Source organism: Balaenoptera borealis (genome assembly GCF_965194805.1).
Source record: "Balaenoptera borealis genome assembly, chromosome: 14".
NCBI lineage: Eukaryota > Metazoa > Chordata > Mammalia > Artiodactyla > Balaenopteridae > Balaenoptera > Balaenoptera borealis.
The window spans coordinates 73,831,833-73,858,265 of NC_138875.1; the positions used below are offsets into that span (position 1 = coordinate 73,831,833).

Sequence of the window (26,433 nt, forward strand, 5' to 3'; positions counted from 1 at the left end):
ACCTACAAATGCGTTGTCAGATAAGACCAGCAAACTATACTTAGAATGAACGAGGCGGAGCGAGGGAGACTATGTCTTCCTCATCTTTGGATTCTATAGCTGTGACATCCAGTGTGGTGTTCCCTTGCCAGATTTGCCTGTTTATAACTAACTAATTAATTAATTATAAATAAAATGAACATTCAGTCCATCCATCACACCAACCACGTTTCAAGTGCCTTATAGAGTTATGTGCTAGCGGCCACTATATTCAACAAGGTAGAGAGGATATTTCCATCCTCACAGGACACTGTCTTGTGCAGCTGACCTGATCTGGGCACAGGTCTGTTGGCTGAACTCATCTAATTCAAAGTGTTTCCATCACAGGTGGAATTTCAGGTTGATAAATTTGCAGGTGAGAGTGGTACTTATCTGGTGGGAATTGGGGTAGTGAGAAGTTGAAGAGGGATCCTCTCATTAGAAGATTTGCAGCTATGATCTTGGGGAAGGGCTCTGGCTCCAGGGAGCCCAGGGAAGGCTGAGAACCCAGAGGAAAGAGCCGGGTGATGCTGAGTGAGCCAGCATGGCCTCCACTGGAGTAGAAGGAAGGAGTGAGCCACTCTCTCTAACAACTTTATTGCTCAAGTTTCTGTTTCTAAAGAATGGCTTGAGGAGAGCATAAATGACTCAAGCAGCGAGGATGAAGACTCTCCAGGTAGGGAACAAGGCTCAGCTGCTTTAGTCGGCTGAGGAAGAAAGGTGTAAAATCAGAAGGAAGAGGAAACGTGGAGGCTTGTTTTGTGTTTTCCGTATTTTTTTTAATTAATTAATTAATTAATTAATTAACTTTTGGCTGCGTTTTATTTTTGGCTGCCATTGGGTCTTCATTGCTGTGTGCGGGCTTTCTCTAGTTTCAGCAAGCGGGGGCTACTCTTTGTTGCGGTGTGCAGGCTTCTCATTGCAGTGGCTTCTCTTGTTGCAGAGCATGGGCTCTGGGTGCGCGGGCTTCAGTAGTTGTGGCTCGCGGGCTCTAGAGCGGAGGCTCAGTCGTTGTGGCGCACGGACTTAGTTGCTCTGCGGCACGTGGGTTCTTCCCTGACCAGGGCTCGAACCCGTGTCCCCTGCATTGGCAGGCTGATTCTTAACCACTGCGTCACCAGGGGAGTCCCATGTTTTCTGTATTTTAACGACCTAATAGGAAGAGGTATTACCTCTGTGGGCTTTGAGGGTGCTGTGTTTGTAATCACCTTTTCTTGCTTTGTTATTTAAGATAATCATTTCCAGGAGACCAGTTCTTGCTGCCTTTGCCACTGCCAAACACCAGAACCTTTGCTTACGTTTGGGTGGCATCTCTTGGGAATAAAGCACGAGTGTTATTGGGTTGGGGTTTGGGGGTTGAGCTGGGATGAGGCCATCTGGTGGGACACGACTCTCTCACGAACACTTGAACCTGGAGACACCGTTCTTCGTGTGTGATCCCGGTGCTGGGTGAGAAGCAGACGCTCTCCCTTTGCACATTCAGGTCTTGTGGCGGCACCTTCATGTCCTGCCCTCAGGTTTACTCCTGGTTTAAGGGCGCTCCCAGGGGTGGGGAGGTTAGAGATGACGTCCTCCCAGCTTCCTGCACGGGCTCCTGGGTCCTCCTGGAGAGGTGATGGGGGAGCACACCCTGGAGCCCATTTCTCGCCTGCGCTCCTCACCCACAACCCAAATCCTGGGACCAGGAATAAGGCCCATGTTCAGCTGCCCCTCGAGCCCCTCCATGGCTGGCAGGAATTCTCGAGGATGCTGTGAAGGGTTGCCGGGCTGGCTCCACACACTTGCCCTCAGAGCTCTGCTGACCTGGTCCTCTGGGATTGACCTGCCCCAGGACAGAGCGTCTGGGAGGCAGGGCCAGGGGGTCGCTTCTCCTCTCAGAACCCACCGCTGCAGCCCGGCAGCGCTGCCCCTGCTCCCCCATACCCCAGCCATGCCCACCCTGTGCCCTTCTCCCCAGTCCTTCCAGGACTCCGGGAGAATCTAGCAGGTACTGTTTACTCATGTGGGCATATATCCTCCTGCTGGAGAACTCTTGTTGCATCACTTGCAGACCAAGAGAATTTGGACAAGTTACTTTACCTTTAATCTTGTGTTCATCCCCTCTAAGGAGCTAGAAAACTTACAGGGTTGTTGTGAGGACTAAGTATCTAGCAAGTAACTAAGGTCATCGCCTCAGGCACAGGACAGATAAATTGTATGTGGAATTGGCTGCCATTCTCTCCCAGGAGGCCCATCGAAACCTTGGGTCCATGACAGGTGCTTCCTGCATTTGGTTGGATTGGTTCATTGATCCACTGATTGATTAGGGAGAGTGGCAGGACACCCACAATTGTTCCTGCAATGTTCCCATATGTTGGAGAACAATATGGTTGGTGGAGGTTGTCAAGGAGAAGGGATTTTAAGCCGACAAGGCAGGGAAGAAGGAAGGAAGAGGAGGGAGCTGGGAGGAGGGCAGTGTTAAGCACAGAAAGCCGTGGAGATGTGACTGGCTGTCGGAGGCACAGGAGGACACAGGCATGGCGTCCTGGTCATAGTTACAGAATTCGAGGGCTGGAAAAGGGGCCCTAGAGATCCTAGACCCTCTCCCTCATTGCAGAGGTGAAGCCATCAAGGCCCTGGGAGAGATGGGGACAGAAGGGGCCCCGAGTCCTGACCTTGACTCTGATTCTCAGCTCTCCTTTCGCATGCCCCCACCCCCAGCATCATTGCTGTCCTTGGGCACTAAAACACTCCTTTGCTGACAGTGAAGACTCTGAACGGGAGGGCAACAATCTGCATGTAACTTACTTACTCTTTCATCTCCTTTACATTTTCTCTCTTTTTCTAATCCATAAGCTCCTCTATGTAGCTCTTCCCCGTCCCCTCCTTCCTTCTTTTTAATGATTCTCATCCAGAAGGACCTGTTCTCATCCAGGCACTTGAGGTCCTGGGATCTTCTATAAAATCTGTACAAACCCTCTGCAGCCGTCCTCCTCCACTTTCTTAGCATTGCCCTGGCTCCAGAGTCCCCGCCCACCACCCTGTCTGTGTCACTGAATCGTGTTGAGCAACCCTGAGTGCCCCCCTCCCTGGGGCAGGAGGCAGGTCAGAGTCAGAAGGACTGGGCCCACCCTGCTGGAGCCACCCCAGCCCCACCTGTGAAGTCTGGCTCTGCCCTGCCCCCTCCCACCACTACCACCAATGGGTGTAGTCCTGCCCTGGGCGCCTCTGACATGTGCCATTGTTTTCTCTCCAGCTGTCAAGAAATTCTCTCCTACTCTATTAGAATGAAGGAAGGAGATAAAGTGGAAGAATAAGAGGAAATGGGAGTATGAAACAAGTAAACTGCGGAGGGGAGGGGAGGCAAATAAGGGCAGGTGGGTTCCATTGCTTCCTAACTTTCTTTCTGGCACTTTGGTAGAACCAGCAAAACTGAGGAGCACACTGGGGTGACCAGTATTGCATGCAAGGGAGACAAGAGGATGGTAAAAACCCATGCAGACAAATGAAGGGTGCCCTGAGAACATCTTTCCTGGAAGCGATAACCCACTCCACATAAACTTTTAAGGTTGCTGGGCCAAAGCCTCCAGTGGCTCCTCCATTTGGAGGAGAGGGCTGTAGGTTACTGTAAGGCCACCTGTGCCTGACTCCAGGCTGCGTTGTTCACATCATACACGTTTGTAAGAGTCTTCCAGGATTTATTTAATATCCTGGTAGTGCGGGACCCAGCTCTGCTCCACCAACCCCCTTAACATCAGCAAGGGGGCATCCCCCACTCAGCGGCTGAATGCTAGATCCGCTAACATTGGATATGATGAGATAGCATGGCGTGACCCTGACCCTTCCCCTCCTTCAGGCCTCCTGGGAAAAGGGTGAGAAGGACAGAGGCACCTGGGACTCCTTCTCCTGCAATCAGGACAGCTCACCTGGGCCAGCTTTGAGCCCTGTCTGCCCGTAGTAGTCTCAGCATCAAGTAGGGGACTCTGCAGGATCCACACCCAGCTGGGAGGGAGCCAACCCCTGGGGGCCCCTCAGCCTCTACAGAGCCCTGCGGAGGGCCTGAGTCACCTCATGGCAACGTTTCTCAGGCTGAGGTTCTGTAGATTGGTCACATGTATGTAAAAACAAAACACACACACAAAAATGGAAGGAAACTCAATGCCATACTCATTTGGGATAGGGTAAGGGGGAAGAATTATAAATTGCTTATGTTTCTTTAATTTCCAAATTTGTAAATAAGTAAAAAAAATTATATATTTGATTATATTTCATTTTTTATTTATTTTTTAAATATTTATTTATTTGGCTGCATCAGGTCTTGGTTGTGGCATGTGGGATCTTTAGTTGCAGCACTCAGGATCTTTAGTTGTGACATGTGGACTCCTAGTTGCGGCATACAAGCTCTTAGTTGGGGCATGTGGGATCTAGTTCCCTGACCAGGGATCGAACCTGGGCCCCCTGCATTGGGAGCACGGAGTCTTAGCCACTGGCCCACCAGGGAAGTCCCTATTTCATTATATTTTATTTTATTTTATTATTGTTATTTTTAAAATAAATTTTATTTATTTATTTATTTACTGGCTGCGTTGGGTCTTCGTTGCTGCGCGCGGGCTTTCTCTAGTTGTGGTGAGCGGGGGCTACTCTTCGTTGCGGTGCGCGGGCTTCTCATTGCGGTGGCTTCTCTTGTTGTGGAGCTCGGGCTCTAGGCGCACAGGCTTCAGTAGTTGTGGCACATGGGCTTGGTAGTTGTGGCTCGCAGGCTCTAGAGCGCAGGCTCAGTACTTGTGGCACATGGGCATAGTTGCTCCGCGGCATGTGGGATCTTCCCAGACCAGGGCTCGAACCCGTGTCCCCTGCATTGGCAGGCAGACTCTTAACCACTGCACCACGAGGGAAGCCCTCATTATATTTTACAAAGCAGTGTTTCCTATAACCTTTTCACATTGGAGTACTTAGACCATAAGCCTTATTTTTTTATTACCACTGAATAATCTATCTCAGAACTGAATGAAGCAAGCAAGGCTTGGTGGGGATGTTAGGAAAAAAATTATTGGGGGTAAAATGTGACTTAACAATTGTTCATTTCCACTGTGCAGGTCTCCTGATGGGTCGGGTTGAGTAGGGCTGGAGGGACGGGGTCACTACTCCCACCTGTGTCATCAGACCTCCCACTCCTCACAGTGCCCAGGTGGGAGGAACCCACACTTTTCACCCTGGAGCCCCAGAGCCTCCCCTTTCCTCTGCATCACTTTCACTGTTCAGGGGACCAGTCACTTGAACGCCGCCCGGCCAAATGCCCAGGTTAAATCGCCCCTGTAGGACATGTCTCTCTGCTACCAGAGCACACTTGGCAAAGTGCAGCAAATAGGCCCCACCCAGTGCCCTGGGGATGTGACCCCTGGGGATGTCAGGGCCCAAAGTCACTTCCAGGGTCTGAGTAGCCCCCTGGGTCCCACACACTGACCCGAGGGAGCCCACCTCCCCACTGACTCCACTCCCTGCCTTTCTGCGGCAGGTTCTGGTCTGACACCTGTGAAGACCGTGACCTGGAGGCCTCAGCCTGAGACTCAGAGGGGATGGAGCTTGTACAGTGTCTGGAAGCTTAAATGAGACACGAGGCCAAGGAAGGAGGGCCAAGGAGGGCCGCCTCTCTACTCCTCCTCTCCTGAGTCAGCTATTTAGTGCCGGTTATCGCCTGTCTGAACTGTACAGATTCAGCATAATTTTAGATATACGTTTTATTTTTAACACTGGAGGCTTTTACATCAAGCAAAATTGATCTCCTACTTGGTTTAATTTTTAAACATTTCTATGTAAAATAACACACAAGTATAGGAAAGCACCCTCAGCAAAGGGAGGGCTCAGTGAATTACAATGGGCGCTCCACTCTGGGAAGCAGTAGTTTTTCCCTCTGTAAAAGCCCAGATGCTTCTGAGAAGCTCCTCTCAGCTTCCTTACTCTGGCCCCAGACCTCCACAGCGGAAATCCCAAAGGGACTGGATTCTCCCAGCCCTCCAGCGCCCTCCACTACTTTCTGAGTGTGCTGCCACACTAATTTTGAGTTATCTGTGTGTAAATCATTGCACTTGGAATATACACGGAGTAACTGATTTCATGCTTATAACCGAATAAGTTAGCACTTATTCTTCTCCCCTTCTACAGGGGCTGCCAGGGTGCTGGGGACGGCCTGTATATTGAACTGAGTGTTAGTAATAGATGTGTTTATATTTACAAGAAACCATAAAGCTCTACGCTTAAGATCTGTGCCCTGTACAATACACCAAGTAAACTTCAATTAGAAAGAGATGCAAAAAAAATTTTCCCACAAAACAAACTTCAGGCCCAGGTGGCTTCCTCTGATTTCTACCAAACATTTAAGACACAAATGATGCCCGTCTGCTACACACTCTTCCAGAGAACAGATACAGAGGGAACACACCCACACTGCTTTCATCGGACCAGGAGAATACTGATGTCATACCAGCAGCAGATAGTACAGGACAGGAGAAATTACAGGCTAAACACTTCTGAATGTTGATGTCAAAATCCAAAAGCAAATATTAGCCGTCTAAATCTAGAGGTTTTTAGAAAGGGAGGAAGCTGGGATTTCATGGCGGTATTTCCGGTGGCTGATGTGGACAGGATCACTGGGTGTTTGGGTGCTGCCTGGGAACGTGGAGAGAAGGGGCAATGCCATCGGGTTAGTGGAATGAACGTCTGGTGGCAGAGATTAGGAGGGCCTGAGTCCTCAGAGACAGTCCTGGGATGGGGTCTCTAGGCTGTGGCTATGGAGGGGTCCCTCCAGGAGGACATGGGCCTCTCTCCTGTGCCGCTGCAGGGTCTACGGATGGATGAGGAGTTTGTAGGGGCTGGATTTTGATGAGGAAGGATGAGCAGGGAAGGTGCGCCCTCAGAGCCAGTGCAGCCACGGCCCCTCCCCAGCCAGGCCGTAGCCCAGGCTACTCTGACAGCTGCTCACATCAATGGTCAGGTGACAGTGGGGCACGCCAGCTTCACCCACTAAACCACCAAGCACGGCCCAGCAGGCCACTGTCCTCACTAATCAGCAGTAACTGTGCATCCAGGGCTGGTTGTTGAAGACCAAGCTAATTTGTTAGAGACGTGCCACGTGGGCAGCTGGCTTGGAGAGACCGGGGCTCTGAGCCACGTGGAGACAAGCCGACCACTGGTCAGACCACCAGGAGGCTCACCCGGTGTGTGACGATGCTGAGAGAGGAGGGACGTAGATGGGACCCCCTGATCCTTCAAGGGACCTTCTTTCAGGGATATTTAACAGCTGTGGGGTCAGGGATCAACATGTAAGGGAGGCAGCTGGGTCAGGCATGGGCCCTCCTGTTGGCTCAGACCCCTCCTGTCCTTGGAGCAACCATGGGGCAGGCAGGAGGATTGGGGGGATAGAGGGAGGGGAGCCCTGGGCTCAGGAGTCCAGGGCACCATCTAGAGGATTCAGGGGTTCAGGGATTTCCGTCCCAGGGAACCAACTACATTCCTGTCCCACATCCATCTGTCATCAGCTTTGCGACTCCGGGAAAGTCACTTAAAATCTCAACATTTTAGTGCCATGTACCATAAAATATGGATCACAGCACCTGCCGTGAGTTCCCTACGGGGCTGATGTGGGGACCACAGGAGATGATAACAGATATTCTTCACAAGCTCTAAAGCATCACACCCATAACCTTCCCCGCTCCCCTGCCCTGTGGCATCCAGGTCCCCTCTCTGGAGGCAGCACTACCACATTTCTTGCTTAATTCTTACAGACATGTAATATTTGAACATTTAGGTAGCACTTATGAAGTACCCATCATTTTTCGTCAGGGTCTACCTGATTTGTTGTATTAAGCTTCATCATGTAATACTAATAAGTGGGCCCTATTAACCTTTCCATTATCACAGAACAAGGAACTGAGGACAGAGGGTCTGCATAACTTTCCCAGGTTCATGTGGCTTCTGGTATGATTTGAATCCAGACCATCAGGCACCAGCCCCCACTCTCTCGCTCACTGTGCTGTGCTCCCTTTCTATATTATCTCACTAAATAAAGTCATGTCCCCGTGCAGTCAGCCCGCTGGCTATTTTAAGTGCACACCACATTGCAACACCCTCTTCCCAAGGCCAGCTTTGATTCACTTGACTCCCCTAGACTCCCCTAGGAGGCTGGTGAACAAAGAGGACAGACGTGTGACCTGGGAATGAATTGACACCTCCGCATGGTCTTCTCCCAGCGACATATCAATAGTTCTCTCAATTTTTGTTGTGTTTTCCAGGATCATGACTCGGGTACCAAGAAGAAAAGGAAGATTATAAAGGAATCAAACACAGGATGCACAGGAATATCATATCAGATGCGATCAAGATAATCTGCTGGCCACCCGCAGCGGTGGTTCAGACACATCAGAATCAGCATCTGGCCAAACAACAGGGTAAGGACACAAATATCACCCCCACTAACCACTCCATTGAAGATACTGTGGAAGTAATACCAGTAAGTAGATTCAGGAGTAATGGCTATAGTTTGTGCAGCAGAGCCTGGATCTGGCTGAGGGAGGGTTGGGCAGGGAAGGTGCCCACTCAGAGCCCGTGCAGCCACTGCCCGCTCTTAGCCAGGCCTTAGTCCAAGCTGCTCAGCTGGTCAGTTTCTAGCCAGTGAGACCCTGGGGGCCTGTAAGCTTCATCTGTTAAGCCACCAGAACACCAGCCCAGTAGACCCTGTTCCCAGCTAATGAATATTAACTGCTCATCATCCAGGTTTGGTCAGTTGAAGATGATGCTGATTCTCTGTGCAACTGTCATGTGGGCAGTTGGTTTGGAATGTCCTGGGTTCTGAGTCAGTTAGGGAGTCAAGAAGACTACTGGTCATTCAGGGTGGTTACCTGACCACCAGGAAGTGTCACTGCAAATCAGCTGCTAGACTCAAGTGCTGAGGGGGAAGGGAGGGGAGATGCACACATATTTGGATACCCCGGTCCATTAGGGGGTCTTCATTTGGGGGAAAGGCATTGTATTTGGGGTCAGGGATTGAAACGTAGAGCCAGGAGTTGGGTCCAGATTTGAGCCATTCTCTTGGGCCAGGCACTTCCTCTGAGTACCAGCTGTCTCCCTGCAGCATCCTTGGGGCAGGAGGATGTGGGAAAGGGAGTGAGGAGAGCTCTTGGTTTGTGTATCCAGGGCATGATCTCATGTCCATGTGTTCAGGAATCTCTATCCCCAGGAAATCAACTCCCTCCCCTGCCTCAGACCCATCACTCATCAGTGTTGTGACTCTGGGCAAGTTATTCAATCCCTCTAAATTTCAGTGCCCTGAACCATAAAATATGGGCCACAGCCCCTACTCTGCCCACCCCACAGTGCATCACAAGAAATAATATTCTTTCCATGAGCTCTAAAACTTCTTACTCATGTCATCAATGTGAAAAAGTAGGCTCTATCCTCCTGTTTGTAGCCTCCTAGGTTCCCTTTCTGGAGACAACCTGCTTATTCTTCCAGGCATTTAATACTTGAATATTTATGTAGGTAGCACTTATGAAGTACCCATCATTTTTCTTCAGGCTTTGTATTTACTAATTTTTAGCCTCAGAACATAATACAAATAAGCAGGTCCTATTAAAGTTTCCATATCACTGGCCAGGGAACTGAGAAACAGAAGGGCTAAGTAACTAACCTTCCCAGGGACAAGTGGCTTTCAAATAGGATTTAATTTCAGGCCATCAGGCACCAGCACCCATACTCTCCCTCACTGTGTTGTGCTGACTTTGTACTTGTCTCATGTAAATAAAGTTATTTTCCCCATGCGATCAGCCTGTTGCGTATTTTAAGGGCACGCTAAAATGCAAGGTCCATCTTCGTAAGCTCTACTTTGATTCAGGGGGCTCCCCGGGCAGCTAGTAATAAGGAGATCTGAAGTTTGACCTGTGAATAAGTTAAGACTTTTGCCAGGAAGATGTCAACCCCTCTCGCTATTGTGAATGTATTTCCTAGGAACTTGCTTCAGGAATATGAAGAAAAAAAGACAAGGATTCAAACCAAGGATACATATGGGGATTGATCCTCAGTGAAGAAAATATACTGGCTGGCCCTCACTGTCATTCAACAGGTCAAGATGAGCATCTGGTCCCAAAGGGTTGAGCCTCAAATATCATCCCATACAAGCCACTCCATTGAAGTCACTGTGGGAATTCCATCATGAAACTCATCAAGAGTAATGACTATAGGGACTTCCCTGGTGGTGCAGCGGTTGAGAATCTGCCTGCCAACGCAGGGGACATGGGTTCGAGCCCTGGTCTGGAAGGATCCCACATGCCGCGGAGCAACTAAGCCCGTGAGCCACAACTACTGAGCCTGCGTGTCTGGAGCCTGTGCTCCACAACAAGAGAGGCCGCGATAGTGAGAGGCCCGCGCACCGCGATGAGGAGTGGCCCCCGCTCGCCGCAACTAGAGAAAGCCCTCGCACAGAAACGAAGACCCAACACAGCCAAAAATAAATAAATAAATATATTAAAAAAAAAAAGAGTAATGACTATAAAAATGTTAAGTCATATTATCTTTTTATTGAGATATAATTCACATTCCATCAATTCACATTTTTTTTGAACTGTGTGATTTGGCGGCTTTTAGTATACTCAGGTTTTGCAATCAACATCTCTAATTCCAGTACATTTTCATCATCCCCAAGAGAAATCTCATACCTAGTATCAGTCATTCTCATTCTCTCCTCCCCTTTCACCCCAGCCCTGGGTCTTTCTGTCTCTATTGATTTTCCTATGCTGGACATTTCATATGAATAGAACCACACAATGTGTGGACTTTTGTGTCTGACTTTTGCAGTAAGCAAAATGTACTCAAGATGCATCCAGGTTGTAGCATGTATCTGTCCTTCACCCTTTTTATGGCTGAATAATATTCATTGTATGGATATAAAACATTTTATTTTTCCATTCATCAGTTGACGAATAGTTGGGTTGTTTCCACTTTTTGGCTATTATGAGTAATGATACGACAATATAACACTCATGTACAAGTTTTTGTGTGAACATATGTTTTTTATTTCTCCTGGACATATACCAGGGAGTGGAGTTCCTGGGCCATATTGTATGTCTGTGTTTAACTTTTTGAGGAACTGCCAAACTATTTTCTTTTTCATATTTGCACCAGCAATGCTTGAAAGTGCCAATTTCCCCACATCATTGCCAACCCTTGTTTTTTAAAAAATTATATGCATACTAGTGGGTGTGAAGTGATATCTCACTGTGGTTTCAGTTTGCATAATTTTGACTAATAATTTTGGCCATGTTTTCATGTGTTTATTGGCAATTTGTGTCTCTTCTTTGGAGCAGTATCTATGCAAATTCTTTTTCTCATTTTTAAAATTTGGTTATTTGACATTTTATTGTTGAGTTGCCAGTGTTCTTTACATATTCTGAATACTAGGCTTTATCAGATATATGATTTGCAAACATTTTCCTTCATTCTGAAGGTTGTATTATGTCTTTCTTTTTTTTTTTTAATCAGTCATCAATTTTATACACATCACTTTATACATGTCAATCCCAATCACCCAATTCAGCACACCACCACCCCCACCCCACCGCAGTTTTCCCCCCTTGGTGTCCATACGTTTGTTCTCTACATCAGTGTCTCAACTTCTGCCCTGCAACCCGGTTCATCTGTACCATTTTTCTAGGTTCCACATACATGCGTTAATATACGATATTTGTTTTTCTCTTTCTGACTTACTTCACTCCGTATGACAGTCTCTAGATCCATCCACGTCTCAACAAATGACTCAATTTCGTTCCTTTTTATGGCTAATATTCCATTGTATATATGTACCACAACTTCTTTATCCATTCGTCTGTTGATGGGCATATAGGTTGCTTCCATGACCTGGCTATTGTAAATAGTGCTGCAATGAACATTCAGGTGCATGTGTCTTTTTGAATTACGGTTTTCTCTGGGTATATGCCCAGTAGTGGGATTGCTGGGTCATATGGTAATTCTATTTTTAGTTTTTTAAGGAACCTCCATATTGTTCTCCATAGTAGCTGTATCAATTTACATTCCCACCAACAGTGCAAGAGGGTTCCCTTTTCTCCACACCCTCTCCAGCATTTGTTGTTTGTAGATTTTCTGATGATGCCCATTCTAACTGGTGTGAGGTGATACCTCATTGTAGTTTTGATTTGCATTTCTCTAACAATTAGTGATGTTGAGCATCTTTTCATGTGCTTCGTGGCCATCTGTATGTCTTCTTTGGAATAATGTCTATTTAGGTCTTCTGCCCATTTTTGGATTGGGGTGTTTGTTTCTTTAATATTGAGCTGAATGAGCTGTTTATATATTTTGGAGATTAATCCTTTGTCCGTTGATTCGTTTGTAAATATTTTCTCCCATTCTGAGGGTTGTCTTTTTGTCTTGTTTATGGTTTCCTTTGCTGTGCAAAAGCTTTGAAGTTTCATTAGGTTCCATTTGTTTATTTTTGTTTTTATTTCCATTACTCTAGGAGGTGGATCAAAAGAGATCTTGCTGTGATTTATGTCAAAGAGTGTTCTTCCTATGTTTTCCTCTAAGAGTTTTATAGTGTCCAGTCTTACATTTAGGTCTCTAATCCATTTTGAGTTTATTTTTGTGTATGGTGTTAGGGAGTATTCTAATTTCATTCTTTTACATGTAGCTGTCCAGTTTTCCCAGCACCACTTATTGAAGAGACTGTCTTTTCTCCATTGTATATCTTTGCCTCCTTTGTCATAGATTAGTTGACCATAGGTGTGTGGGTTTATCTCTGGGCTTTCTATCTTGTTCCATTGATCTATGTTTCTGTTTTTGTGCCAGTACCATATTGTCTTGATTACTGTAGCTTTGTAGTATAGTCTGAAGTCAGGGAGTCTGATTCCTCCAGCTCCGTTTTTTTCCCTGAAGACTGCTTTGGCTATTCGGGGTCTTTTGTGTCTCCATACAAATTTTAAGATGATTTGTTCTAGTTCCGTAAAAAATGCCATTGGTAATTTGATAGGGATTGCATTGAATTTGTAGATTGCTTTTGGTAGTATAGTCATTTTCACAATGTTGATTCTTCCAATCCAAGAACATGGTATATCTCTCCATCTGTTGGTATCATCTTTAATTTCTTTCATCAGTGTCTTATAGTTTTCTGCATACAGGTCTTTTGTCTCCCTAGGTAGGTTTATTCCTAGGTATTTTATTCTTTTTGTTGCAATGGTAAATGGGAGTGTTTCCATAATTACTCTTTCAGAGTTTTCATCATTAGTGTATAGGAATGCAAGAGATTTCTGTGCATTAATTTTGTATCCTGCAACTTTACCAAATTCATTAATTAGCTCTAGCAGTTTTCTGGTGGCAGTTTTAGGATTCTCTATGTATAGTATCATGTCATCTGCAAACAGTGACAGTTTTACTTCTTCTTTTCCAATTTGGATTCCTTTTATTTCTTTTTCTTCTCTGATTGCCGTGGCTAGGACTTCCAAAACTATGTTGAATAATAGTGGTGAGAGTGGACATCCTTGTCTTGTTCCTGATCTTAGAGGAAATGCTTTCAGTTTTTCACTGTTGAGAATGATGTTTGCTGTGGGTTTGTCATATATGGCCTTTATTATGTTGAGGTAGGTTCCCTCTATGCCCACTTTCTGGAGAGTTTTTATCATAAATGGGTGTTGAATTTTGTCAAAAGCTTTTTCTGCATCTATTGAGATGATCATATGGTTTTTATTCTCCAATTTGTTAATATGGTGTATCACATTGATTGATTTGCGTATATTGAAGAATCCTTGCATCCCTGGGATAAATCCCACTTGATCGTGGTGTATGATCCTTTTAATGTGTTGTTGGATTCTGTTTGCTAGTATTTTGTTGAGGATTTTTGCATCTATATTCATCAGTGATATTGATCTGTAATTTTCTTTTTTTGTAGTGTCTTTGTCTGGTTTTGGTATCAGGGTGATGGTGGCCTCATAGAATGAGTTTGGGAGTGTTCCTTCCTCTGCAATTTTTTGGAAGAGTTTGAGAAGGATGGGTGTTAGCTCTTCTCTAAATGTTTGATAGAATTCACCTGTGAAGCCATCTGGTCCTGGACTTTTGTTTGTTGGAAGATTTTTAATCACAGTTTCAATTTCATTACTTGTGATTGGTCTGTTCATATTTTCTGTTTCTTCCTGGTTCAGTCTTGGAAGTTATACCTTTCTAAGAATTTGTCCATTTCTTCCAGGTTGTCCATTTTATTGGCATAGAGTTGCTTGTAGTAGTCTCTTAGAATGCTTTGTATTTCTGTGGTGTCTGTTGTAACTTCTCCTTTTTCATTTCTGATTTTATTGATTTGAGTCCTCTCCCTCTTTTTCTTGATGAGTCTGGCTAATGGCTTATCAATTTTGTTTATCTTCTCAAAGAACCAGCTTTTAGTTTTATTGATATTTGTTATTGTTTTCTTTGTTTGTATTTCATTTATTTCTGCTCTGATCTTTATGATTTCTTTCCTTCTGCTAACTTTGGGTTTTGTTTGTTCTTCTTTCTCTAGTTTCTTTAGGTGTAAGGTAAGATTGTTTACTTGAGATTTTTCTTGTTTCTTTAGGTAGGCTTGTATAGCTATAAACTTCCCTCTTAGAACTGCTTTTGCTGCATCCCATAGGTTTTGGGTCATGGTGTTTTCATTGTCATTTGTCTCTAGGTATTTTTTGATTTCCTCTTTGATTTCTTCAGTGATCTCTTGGTTATTTAGTAATGTATTGTTTAGCCTCCATGTGTTTGTGTTTTTTACGTTTTTTTCCCTGTAATTCATTTCTAATCTCATAGCGTTGTGGTCAGAAAAGATGCTTGATATGATTTCAATTTTCTTAAATTTACTGAGGCTTGATTTGTGACCCAAGATGTGATCTATCCTGGAGAATGTTCCGTGCGCACTTGAGAAGAACATGTAATCTGCTGTTTTAGGATGGAATGTCCTATAAATATCAATTAAATCTATCTGGTCTATTGTGTCATTTAAAGCTTCTGTTTCCTTATTTATTTTCATTTTGGATGCTCTGTCCATTGGTGTAAGTGAGGTGTTAAAGTCTCCCACTATTATTGTGTTACTGTTGATTTCCTCTTTTATAGCTGTTAGCATTTGCCTCATGTATTGAGGTGCTCCTGTGTTGGGTGCATATATATTTATAATTGTTATATCTTCTTCTTGGATTGATCCCTTGATCATTATGTAATGTCCTTCCTTGTCTCTTGTAACATTCTTTATTTTAAAGTCTATTTTATCTGATATGAGTATAGCTACTCCAGCTTTCTTTTGATTTCCATTTGCATGGAATATCTTTTTCCACCCCCTCACTTTGTCTGTATGTGTCCCTAGGTCTAAAGTGGGTCTCTTGTAGACAGCATATATATGGGTCTTGTTTTTGTATCCATTCAGCAAGCCTGTGTCTTTTGGTTGGAGCATTTAATCCATTCACGTTTAAGGTAATTATCAATATGTATGTTCCTATGACCATTTTCTTAATTGTTTTGGGTTTGTTTTTGTAGGTCCTTTTCTTCTCTTGTGTTTCCCACTTAGAGAAGTTCCTTTAGCATTTGTTGTAGAGCTGGTTTGGTGATGCTGAATTCTCTTAGCTTTTGCTTGTCTGTAAAGCTCTTGATTTCTCCATCAAATCTAAATGAGATCCTTGCCAGGTAGAGTAATCTTGGTTGTAGGTTCTTCCCTTTCATCACTTTAAGTATATCATGCCACTCCCTTCTGGCTTGTAGAGTTTCTGCTGAGAAATCAGCTGTTAACCTTATGGGAGTTCCCTTGTATGTTATTTGTCTTTTTTCCCTTGCTGCTTTCAATAATTTTTCTTTGTCTTTAATTTTTGCCACTTTGATTACTCTGTGTCTCGGCGTGTTTCTCCTTGGGTTTATCCTGTATGGGACTCTCTGCGCTTCCTGGACTTGGGTGACTATTTCCCCTCCCATGTTAGGGAAGTTTTCGACTATAATCTCTTCAAATATTTTCTCTGGTCCTTTCTCTCTCTCTTCTCCTTCTGGGACCCCTATAATGCGAATGTTGTTGCATTTAATGTTGTCCCAGAGGTCTCTTAGGCTGTCTTCATTTCTTTTCATTCTTTTTTCTTTAGTCTGTTCTGCAGCAGTGAATTCCACCATTCTGTCTTCCAGGTCACTTATCCGTTCTTCTGCCTCAGTTATTCTGCTATTGACTCCTCCTAGTGTAGTTTTCATTTCAGTTATTGTGTTGGTCATCTCTGTTTGTTTGTTCTTTAATTCTTCTAGGTCTTTGTTAATCATTTCTTGCATCTTCTCAGTCTTTGCCTCCAGTCTTATTCTGAGGTCCTGGATCATCTTCACTATCATTATTCTGAATTTTTTCTGGAAGGTTGCCTATCTCCACTTCATTTAGTTGTTTTTCTGGGTTTTTTTCTTGTTCCTTCATCTGGTATATAGCCCTCTGCCTTTTCATCTTGTCTATCTTTCTGTAAATGTGGTTTTTGTTCCACAGGCTGCAGGATTGTAGTTTTTCTTGCTTCTGCTGTCTGCCCTCTGGTGGTTGAGGCTATCTCTATTATGTCGTGTTCTTTGAAACACAAAGGATTTTAATTTTGATAAAGTACTATTTCTTTTTCCTTTTGTTGCTTGTGCTTTTGCCATCATATTTAAGAGTTCGTTGCCAAATCCAAGACTGTGAAGATTTATCCCTTTTTTTCTTCAGAAATTTGTATAGCTCTTATATTTAAGTCTTTGATCCATTTTAAATTCAAAGTCTATTTTGTCTGATATTGGTATAGACACTCCTGCTCTCTTTTGGTTACTATTTGAGTTTTCTCACTGAGTTTGGAATTCCTTTTTCTATCCTTTCAACCTGTTTGAGTCTTTTGATCTCAAGTGAGTCTCTTGTAGACAGCATATAGTTGGATCATATGTTTTTACCTATTCCGCCAATCTCTGTATTTTGATTGGGGAGTTTAATCCATTTACATTTAAAGTAATTACTGATTAAAAAAAAGACTTATTTCTGCTATTGTGCTATTTGTTTTCCATATGCTCAAAGCTTTTTTGCCCCTCATTTCCTGCATTCCTATCTTTGTGTGTGTTTAGCTGATTTCTTACAGTAAAATATTTAAATTACTTTCTCACTTCCTTTTGGGTATATTCTATAGCTATTTTCTTTGTGTTTACCATGGGGATTACCTTTAACATCCTAAAATTAAAACACTCTAACTTGAATTTATACCAGGTTAATCTCAACAACATCCAGGTTCTTGAAGCTAAAAGAGTGTCCTACTATCTCAATGCAAAAGACCTTCTCCAAGACACATTATAATGAAATTGTCAAAAATCAAGGGATAAAGAATTGTAAAAGCAGTCAGGGGAAAAAAGATTTTAACTTACAAAGGAACCCCCATTACACTATCAGCAGATTTCTCAGCAGAAACCCGACAGGCCAGGAGAGAGTGGAATGACATATTCAACATGTTGAAAGAAAAAAAAAAAAGCCAACCAAAAATACTCTATCCATCAAAGTTATCCTTCAGATATGAAGGAGAAATAAAGATTTTTCTAGGCAGACAAAAGCTGAGGGAGTTCATCACCATTAGACCTGCCTTGAAAGAAATGCTGAAAAGAATTCTTCAAGCCGAAATGAAAAGACAGTAATCAGCAACATGAAAACGTATAAAAGTATACAACACATTGGTAAAGGTAAATATACAATCAGAAAACTCTAAATCTGTAAGAGGAAGGTGTGTTAGCCACTTAATTATAAAGGTCAAAGGAAAAGAGTATTTAAAATAATTATAGCTACTGTAATGTACTAACAAACACACAATATAAAAAGACGTAAATAACGACATCAAAAACAAGAGTGGGGAGTAAAAAGGTAAAGTTTTTGTAGGCAATTGAAGTTAAGACGCTGTCAGCTTAAAATGGACGATTTTAATCTATGAGATGTCTTACGTAAGCTTCATGGTAACCACAAAGCAAAACCTAGAGCAGATGAACCAAAGATAAAGAAAGGGGAAACAGCACACCACCATAGAAAATAACCAATTTACAAAGGTAGGCAGAAACAGAGGGGAAAAGAAACAACAGGAATACAAAACAACCAGAAAACAGTAAGATGGCATTAGTAAGTTCTCAATAATTCTAAATTCAATGGATTGAATTCACCAATCCAAAGGCATATGGATAGATTTTAAAAAAAGATGCAACTGTATGCTGCCTACAGTAGAATCGCTTCAGCTTTAAGGACACATATAGGCTCAAAGTGAAGGGATGGAAAAAGATAGTCAATGCAAGTGGAAAGCAAAAGTGGGAACAGCTGCAATGATATCAGAGAAAATAAACTTTAAATTGACAAGAACAGATACTACACTTGATCTTAGCCAAAAGGCTGAGACGAAATAGACAAAATAAACTTTAAGCTAAAATTACTGTCAAGTATAAATTTTACTAATATAGTAATTCCAAAGGACCAAGGAGCAGGGCAGTGGCTTTATTGAGAACCCAGGATTTCTGAGTGTCCACCGTGCCCAGTTACTTTTAAATCATCACCACAGCCCTATAATTCACAGATTTAGGTGAAGTGACTTGCCCAGGGTCACACAGCTAAGTGAGAGTCTTCTGGGACCAACAGTAACTTTTGTAAAGACATCTCTTGCTATACTTAATCACTGCCACCATCTGACACTCACATTCTTTCTTTTTATACTATTCTGTTTCCTTGGGTCAAAGAATCCGACCCCTGAATTAAGGTTAAATAGGAATTAGTGGCGGATCCAAAGCCAAAATCGCTTCAAGATATTCTTTTAATTCCCCCAAGTAATGTCTTTAGTCACAAAAATATAGAACAATATAGAAAATTACAAATCAAGTGACCTTAGTGTTCACAGGCAAGCACTAATACATTTTAATGTACCATGATCATATTAAAATAGAAATAACTATGAAACATTTTCTTTCACATGCATTTATAAAAACATCTTTTTTTCAGAGTGCACATGGAGAGACATACTTATTCTTCCATTGTCAAACAATCTTAATTTTTATTTCTTGGAAATTACCTCATTATCGAGTTTGATATTTAGCATATTACTGCTTTAGTTATATATTCCAAGCATTCTGTGATAACCAGAAATTGCCTAACATTTTTTATTGTGGTAAGAACACTTGAGATCTCCCCTCTTAAATATTTAAATGCACAAACGATATTGTTAGATGTTGTACAGCAGATCTCTAGAACGTATTCCTTTGCAGAACTGAAATTTTATGGCTGTTTAACAACAACTCCCCATTTTCCCCTCCTGCCAGCTCCTGGCAATCACCATTCTACTCTCTGTATGAGTTTGACATTTTTTTCTTTTTTGGGAGGAAGGGGTCCTTTTTTTCAGCTTTATTGGAGCATAATTGACAAACACAGTTGTGAGTTACTTACAACGTGGTTGAAAAAGCATGTAAAACATTAAACTGGTTAAACTGGTTTTGCCTCCTTAAAGAGACTGCTGAATAATCAAACTGAAACAATACCAGCTTAAACTGGTTTTGCCTCCTTATATAGGTTGACTAATCAAACCTTGAGTTATTTTACAGAGACAGCACTGTGCACGTAGAAGATGGGAACCCATGTCTCCAGCATGACCCAGAATCTTCAGTCTACAGAACTTAAAGAATAGAAATGTTGCCACCAGAGCCCTTTACAAAGCGAGGAGTCCTTCAGTAAGGAAAAGCTGGCTTCCAGGTGCAGGAGTAGCTGTTTCTATGGACTGATTCAACACTAGCCGATCAGCTTCCAAGTTTGAAGTTCCCCTGACTCCTTAAATTTCACCCCAAACCCTAGATCAAGGAGACAGATTTGAGAGCCTTGCCTCCTGTCTCCTTGTCAATTGACCTCACAATAAAGCTCTCTCCTCAAAACCCAGTGCCATAGTATTGGCTTCTTTGCACATCAGGCAGCTAGCCCTTGTTCAGTGACCCGATGATTTGATACATTGTGAAAGGATTTCCCCCATCAAGTTAATGGGGTGGGGGTGAAAACATTTAAGTTCTACTCTCTCAGCAAATATCTGTTATACAATTCAGTGTTATCAACTGGAGTGAGTTTGACTATTTTAGATACTTAATAAAAGTGGAACCACGCAATATTTGTCCTTCTGTTACTGGCTTATTTCACGTAGCATGATCGAGCCATCCCACTCCTGGGTCTATATCCAAAAGAATCGAAATTAGGATCTCAAAAGAGACATCTGCACTCCCATTTTTATGGCAGCATTAGCCACAATAGCCAAGGTATGGAAACAACTTAATGTCCATAAACAGATGAATGGATAAAGAAAATGTGGCATACGCACAATGGAACACTATTCAGCCTGAAAAGAGGAGGCTATCTTGCTATATGCGACAACCTAAATATATTTATTTTTAAAGTAACGGTAGACTTCTGGTTGGGCCAAGACGGAGAAAGCCCCATACAACCTCTCTCACGCAGATTACAAATGAAACTCAAGATAGAGGACAAAAAGCATGCACTTGAAACTCTAAGAAGTGAACACTAACAGGCAGATGGGGCCTGGAAGTCCAAAGTTGAATAACAGCCCGTAATAGGGTGATTATGTTGGTTTTTTTCCTGCCTCTGTCTCCCAGCTTACGCAAGGCGTGCAAAGTCCAGCAGCAGCTGAAAGTTAGAACTGTGGGATCAACCCTTTATTTCTAGGCAGACAAGTGAGAAAGTGGGGGGCTTGCATGTTGAGGAGTGAGGGGGTCATCCCCATTTGATTTTTTCTCCCCAGTTACCACATCTCCCCTGCAACCTCAGTGATGGCAGAGACCTTCACTGAGAAATGACCTGTGTCTCTGGACAAAGGAACAGGTAAAGAGGCTCCTATTGTCTGAAGAGTGTGGGGGAATGTCTGTTATTTTCCTTTCTTTTCTCTTGCTATTTCACCTGAAAGGTCAACCTGGCCATATGGAACTGCATGACAGCATGGAGGCTGAAACACTTTGAGGAACATGTAGGAGGGGTCCCTGAAGCCTGAGAATGTGGGTAGAAGCCCAAAGAGGAGAGAGCTAGAGGAGGAGACTATTTAGGTCTGTGTATGAGCCAACATAAGTCCTGGGATCCCCCTGAGCCTCATGCACAGACAGACCCAATGAGGCAGAGTAGAGGCTTGCAGAAGTGAACTACAGTATAAACTGCCACTCAATTCCCAGATTAACCCCTGAGTGGTACGTGCACCACGTGGACACAAACAGCACAGCAGTGTCCTGAAAACTGCACCAAGACTGGAACAACTCAGAAGACAAGGCACAATACGTGTTTGACCATAGGTTCATGAATTGCTTCATAAAAACAACAGAAAAAGAAAAAGTAACAATCTCTGGAGGATTTTAATAGGAACCAGAGTCTCGAAACATAATAAGCAAACTTCCCAGGATACCAACCAAAATCACACAACAGAGCATACAAAGAACTAGGAAAATGTGACCAATTCTCAAGAGAAAAAGGCAATCAACAGACCCAGCCCTGAAATAACCCACATGAAGGAATTAGCAGACAAAGCATCCATTACAACCATGCTCAATGAGGTAAAGGTAAATCCTCTTGAAATTAATGGAGAGAAGTTCTTCACAGAGAAGTAAAAACTATGAAAAAGAAGCAAATGGAAATTTTAGAACTTAACATGCAATATCCAAAAGCAAACATTCACTGGATGGGCTGAATAACAGAACAGAGAAGACAGAGGAAAGATTCAGAAAAATAATGGATCAATAGAAATGGCACAATCTGAAAAACAAAGAGGAAAAATGACTGAACAAAAATTAAGTCTCAGAGACATGTGAAACAATATTGCAAGTTCTACCTTTTGTGCCGTTGGAGGGTCTGAAGGAAAGGTGCAGAAGAAAATATATGAGGAAAAGAATGGTTGAAAACATCACTGATTTAGAGACACAGATCTAAGCTCAGAAAGCCTCACCCTGACACACAATCTGATAAAAACGCAAAGGTGAAGAATAATCTTGAAAGCAGTCAAGGAAAACGACCTGTTATACATCACAGAATGTCAACTTGAAGGACTGTGATTTCTCATCAGAAAACATAGAGACCAGGAAAGAATGGAATAACATCTTTAAAGCATTAAAGGAAAAGACCAAACCAGGATATTATATCCTTAAAGCAAAGATATCCTTAAAGATTGAAAGCCAAACAAAACCCAAAATGAAGGCTGATGGAGATGAGAGAAAACTAAGAGAATTCATCACCAGACAATTTGCTATAAAAATATTACATGAAAGGAACTTCTTCAGGCTGAAGTAAAATGACACAAGAAAGAAGTAAGCTTGCAACTTCAGAAACAAAAGAAGGGCAACAAAAATGTCAAGTATCTGGAAAAATTATCCTCTTACATTATTTTATATATGTATGACTTTTTTTTTTTTTTTTGGCCGCGCCTGCATGGCTTGCGGGATCTTAGTTCCCCTACCAGGGGTTGAACCTGGGGCCCCAGCAGTGAAAGTGCTGAGTCCTAACCACTGGACTGCCAGGGAATTCCCTGTATGTGTATGAAAAAAGGATACCACAGTCTCAGAGGGTGGGGTTCAAGTCATATAAAGGTGACACATATGACAACTATAACAAAGAGTGGAAGGTAAAAGAATCTATATGGATGTAAGGCTTCTGAATTTTATTTAATTGGTAAAATATTAACTCTAGACTGTGAAACAATATGTATACATAGTGTTATTCCAAGAACAATTAAAAAATGACAAACTCAAGAAAACTGGGTAACCTCAATAGTCCTATATTTAGGAATTGTGGACAAGATAGCTAAAACGTTCACATACGTGTTTTGTGAAAAGTTTTTCTCTTGGTTAATTGCCTAGGAGTGGGTTTTGGGGTCATATGGTAAGTATGGCCCTCTCAGCCAGCCCTGGCCACCACTTCAGGTGTCATCCCAGCAGGATCTGGGTGGTGTGGGCACTTCTGTTCTTAGCGGCTCTCCCCTCCGGTGCCGCCAGGGGAAAGGGCAGGGGGACGCAGAGGCGCTGCTGCCAAAGCTGCCGCCTCTTGTGCGAGCTGCACAGCCAGCAACCTTGCTCCACTTTGCTGGGCAGGGACCCCGTCCAGTACAGTTAGTTCCCCCGACAGCACTGCGGCCCGGCCAGGGGAGAAGGGCCAGCTGTCCTGCCAAGAAGCTCATCACCCTCAAGACAAACACCTCCAACCCTCAGACCCCGGGGGCTTCAGAAGCGCTAGACGGTCCAGGGACGCATCCTCACCTGTGCGCCCCAGGGCCTCACATGTCCTCTGCGCATGCGCCACCCCTCCCTAACCTTTTGCGCCCTGCGATCGCGCGCCCGTTCTTCACTCACAGGTTCCAGAGCTGCGTCCCAGCAACAGGCCAAACAGTGCGCACTTCGCCTTTGGCCGAGTTGGCAGCTGAAGGAGAGCGCTCGGAGCCCAGCTCTCTGTCCAAGGACCGACCTCACCCAAGTTCTCTAGGGGCAGTTACCTAGGCAGGCCCTGCCCCTCACCCCCGCCCAGGGCACTGGGGGACCAGCACCTCCCAGGAGGGCTCGGCCGCCCCCAGCCTGCTCCCCGCGCCCACTGACTTCCCGTGGCCGGCCCGGGTCACCCAGCTGTCCATGGCCCGCTATCCACTCGCAGACCAGCCCACAAGTGTGCAGTGACTCTGCATCTGCGCTTTGCCACAGAGTCTCTGAGACCACATTGCAGCATCCCGCAGACCCTGCGCTCCTTTCTGGGGGTCCTTATCGCCATCTGCAGGCGAGGCCATCGGAAGAAGGTGGTGATGGGTGCTCACACCTCCACGATGTCCCGCAGCTCAGTGTCTCCAGTGGACACAGTCCCTGTCAGTGTGGCGCGGGGGCAGCCAGTGCCGCCCACGACACCCAGGTGTGTTCCGAACAGTAGTCGGTGCACAGAGAAGACGGCATTGAGGGTCCTGGGAGAGAGCGGGAAAGGGATGGCCAAGCAGGAGGAAGTCCCCACAGTCACCGGGAGGAATGACGACCGGAGAAGCGGCCCCGATGGCACCGGGGGCACACGATCTGCATTTAGGCCCCTGGGGGTCTCTTTCTTCGTGCCCAGGCCTGGACCTCTGCAGATACACCTCGACGCCAAGAGCACAGAAGACAGGTACAAGAGGAAACTCCAGACCTCTTTTATGAGCTCCTGCCACCAAAGAAACGCCATCACGAGCTCATATAGCTCCACCCGAGGTTTCCCGCCAGTGCAGAGAAGGAGGGGTCCCGCCATACCGCAAGGGCTGCCCCAGAAGTCCTCAAAGAAAGGGAGCGGGGAGGGCCGTCCATCGCCCTCTGCAGCTCCGGTGGTTTCCCAGAGCAAAAGCCAGCCTGACAAGGATGCAGAGGCAACAAGAGGGCAGAAACAGACCTGGAGGAACTGCTCACCCACATCTGACAGTCCCAGGCCCCGAAAACGCAGGATTCCTCTGCTGCCGCACAGGCGAGGGGAGCCTCTGAGGCTGCCCTCACCCCCTGAGCTGGGTTTCCGGGTCACCGCTGAACACCTAGACGCGGAGAAGGAAGCAGCGCTCCGGCGCATCAACAGTGCGCTGAGGTGAGACCCAGGCCATCGGGGGCCTCGGCGCCACGCAGCCTTCCTGTCCCTTCCCCCTGCCTGCCGCAGGGGCTGCTTCTCCGCCAGCCGTCCCTCCAGACCCCAGCAGGGATCCACCGCTGGAGAGATGCGGTAGGAAGCAGGACTCCCCAGCCCCAGTGGACATCCCGGCATCCGCTGGAGGGGCCTCCTCTGTGCATCCCTTGTCTGGGAGGCAGCACAGCTCACCCGGCCGCCTCTTCTCCCTGCCGCAGCCTCTTCCAGGCACCTCTTCACACTCACGGCCCTCAGCCCCTCTCACTTTGCTGACCCCCGCTTCCCCCCCCAGTATCAGGCAGGGCTGGCCTGTGTGCTAGGCCCCCAGACCCCTCCGCCCCTACTCCCTCCCCCGTGCCAGGCATGGCCGGTGCGATCAGAAGCCTGGCTCCTGACCGGCCCGCTCCTCGGCTGCTGCGGCTTCCCTTCCCTGCTTCAAGTTGAAGCTCATCTCGGGGCCTCCTACGAATGGGGCAGGAGGAGGCCGTTTACAGCCCAAGGCATCCGTGATGCCAGACCTGCCTTCCCTGCAGCTCCCAGCACCTCCCGAATGGAGTCCCACACACCCGTGTGCGTGGGGTCTCCTGTCTTCACCCCACAGAGCCTCCCTCCCGTCACCAACCCTACTGCCCCCCCCCCCAGCCTGCCCATTATGTGTACTGTCAGTTCCAGACCCTCAACCAGCACATCTGCAGGCCTGGCTCCCCAGGCCGCTTCTGACCCTGAGGTCACCCCCATGGACACCCCTCCACCCTCCCAGCCTCTCCTCTTGGGGTCCGCCCCTGGCTCCAATGGGAACCTCTTCTTGTCTTCCCAGGCCCTGCAGACGCCCCCCCAGTGACAGCACATCCTCAGTCACAGTCACCAGCGGCCTGCCTGCACTCAGGTTCTGCGGCCCCGCCCAGACTCTGAGGTTTCCTCTTCAGCCTGGAGCCACTACCCAGCCCATCTCTGGGGCCCCTGATGGGCAGCAGCGGGGAACCACCGCCTGTGGCAGCTCTCCCCACCGTAGAAAACGACAGCTCCAGCCTTAGCCTCTGCTCCGGGACCCCCAGCTTCGGGCAGCCCCACACAAGCATCTTCTGGGAGTTCATCATCCACAAATTCCACCGTGGGCACCCATGCCAGCACCCAGCTGGGTTTTGGGAGTGGAGCGGCTGCCCTAGATCTGAGCTGCATCTTTGCAGCTCTCAGCATCACAGCAGGAACCAGGGGGCCCCCGAGCACCACACACAGCAATGGGGAAAGCGTGGGCCTGAACTCCTGGGGCCCTCCTCACCAGAGCACCCCCATGGTGACCATGGGACCCAGCACTAAGAATAAGCCTGGGTTTGGAGGCACTACTGCCCCCATCTTAAGTCACATCTCTGGGGGCGCACCCAGGCAGGACTCCCCTACTTCCAGCGGAGGGCCCAGCCCATGCCAGCCAAGGCTGCCTTTAGGGGCATGTCGGTTCCGGCCTCTACACCTAGTAGCCCCGCCTCCACGATGGGCCCAGCAAGGTGCAGCCTTCTTGTTAGGGCCCCCTCATCACCTGCCCAGGGGACATAAAACCATTGGGCCATCGACCAAGTCATTCTCCTCCAGGTCGGGATTCATTACCTTGGGGTGTAAAAGGAGAAAGTTGGCCTGAGCCAATAATTTTGGGGAGAAGCCATCAGTGTCCACCTCCTCCCAGGCTGGGCCTTGTGTGGACCCTGTTTCCATGTGAAACGGACATCTTAGCCCTAACCTCTGTAATCCTGGAGCAAACTGGGCACCCAGAGATACAGCATTCCGTTCCCACCCCCGGCCTG

The 26,433-nt window shown here is 45.7% G+C and overlaps 1 long non-coding RNA gene across 1 annotated transcript; it reads left to right on the top strand.

Moving 5' to 3' along the window:
• Positions 1–6,979: 6,979 nt before the first annotated feature.
• On the top strand, positions 6,980–21,808 carry LOC309610956. The gene is made up of 2 exons (XR_014234259.1): positions 6,980–8,441; positions 9,997–21,808. It is a non-coding gene; the product is annotated as an uncharacterized lncRNA (long non-coding RNA).
• Positions 21,809–26,433: the final 4,625 nt, after the last annotated feature.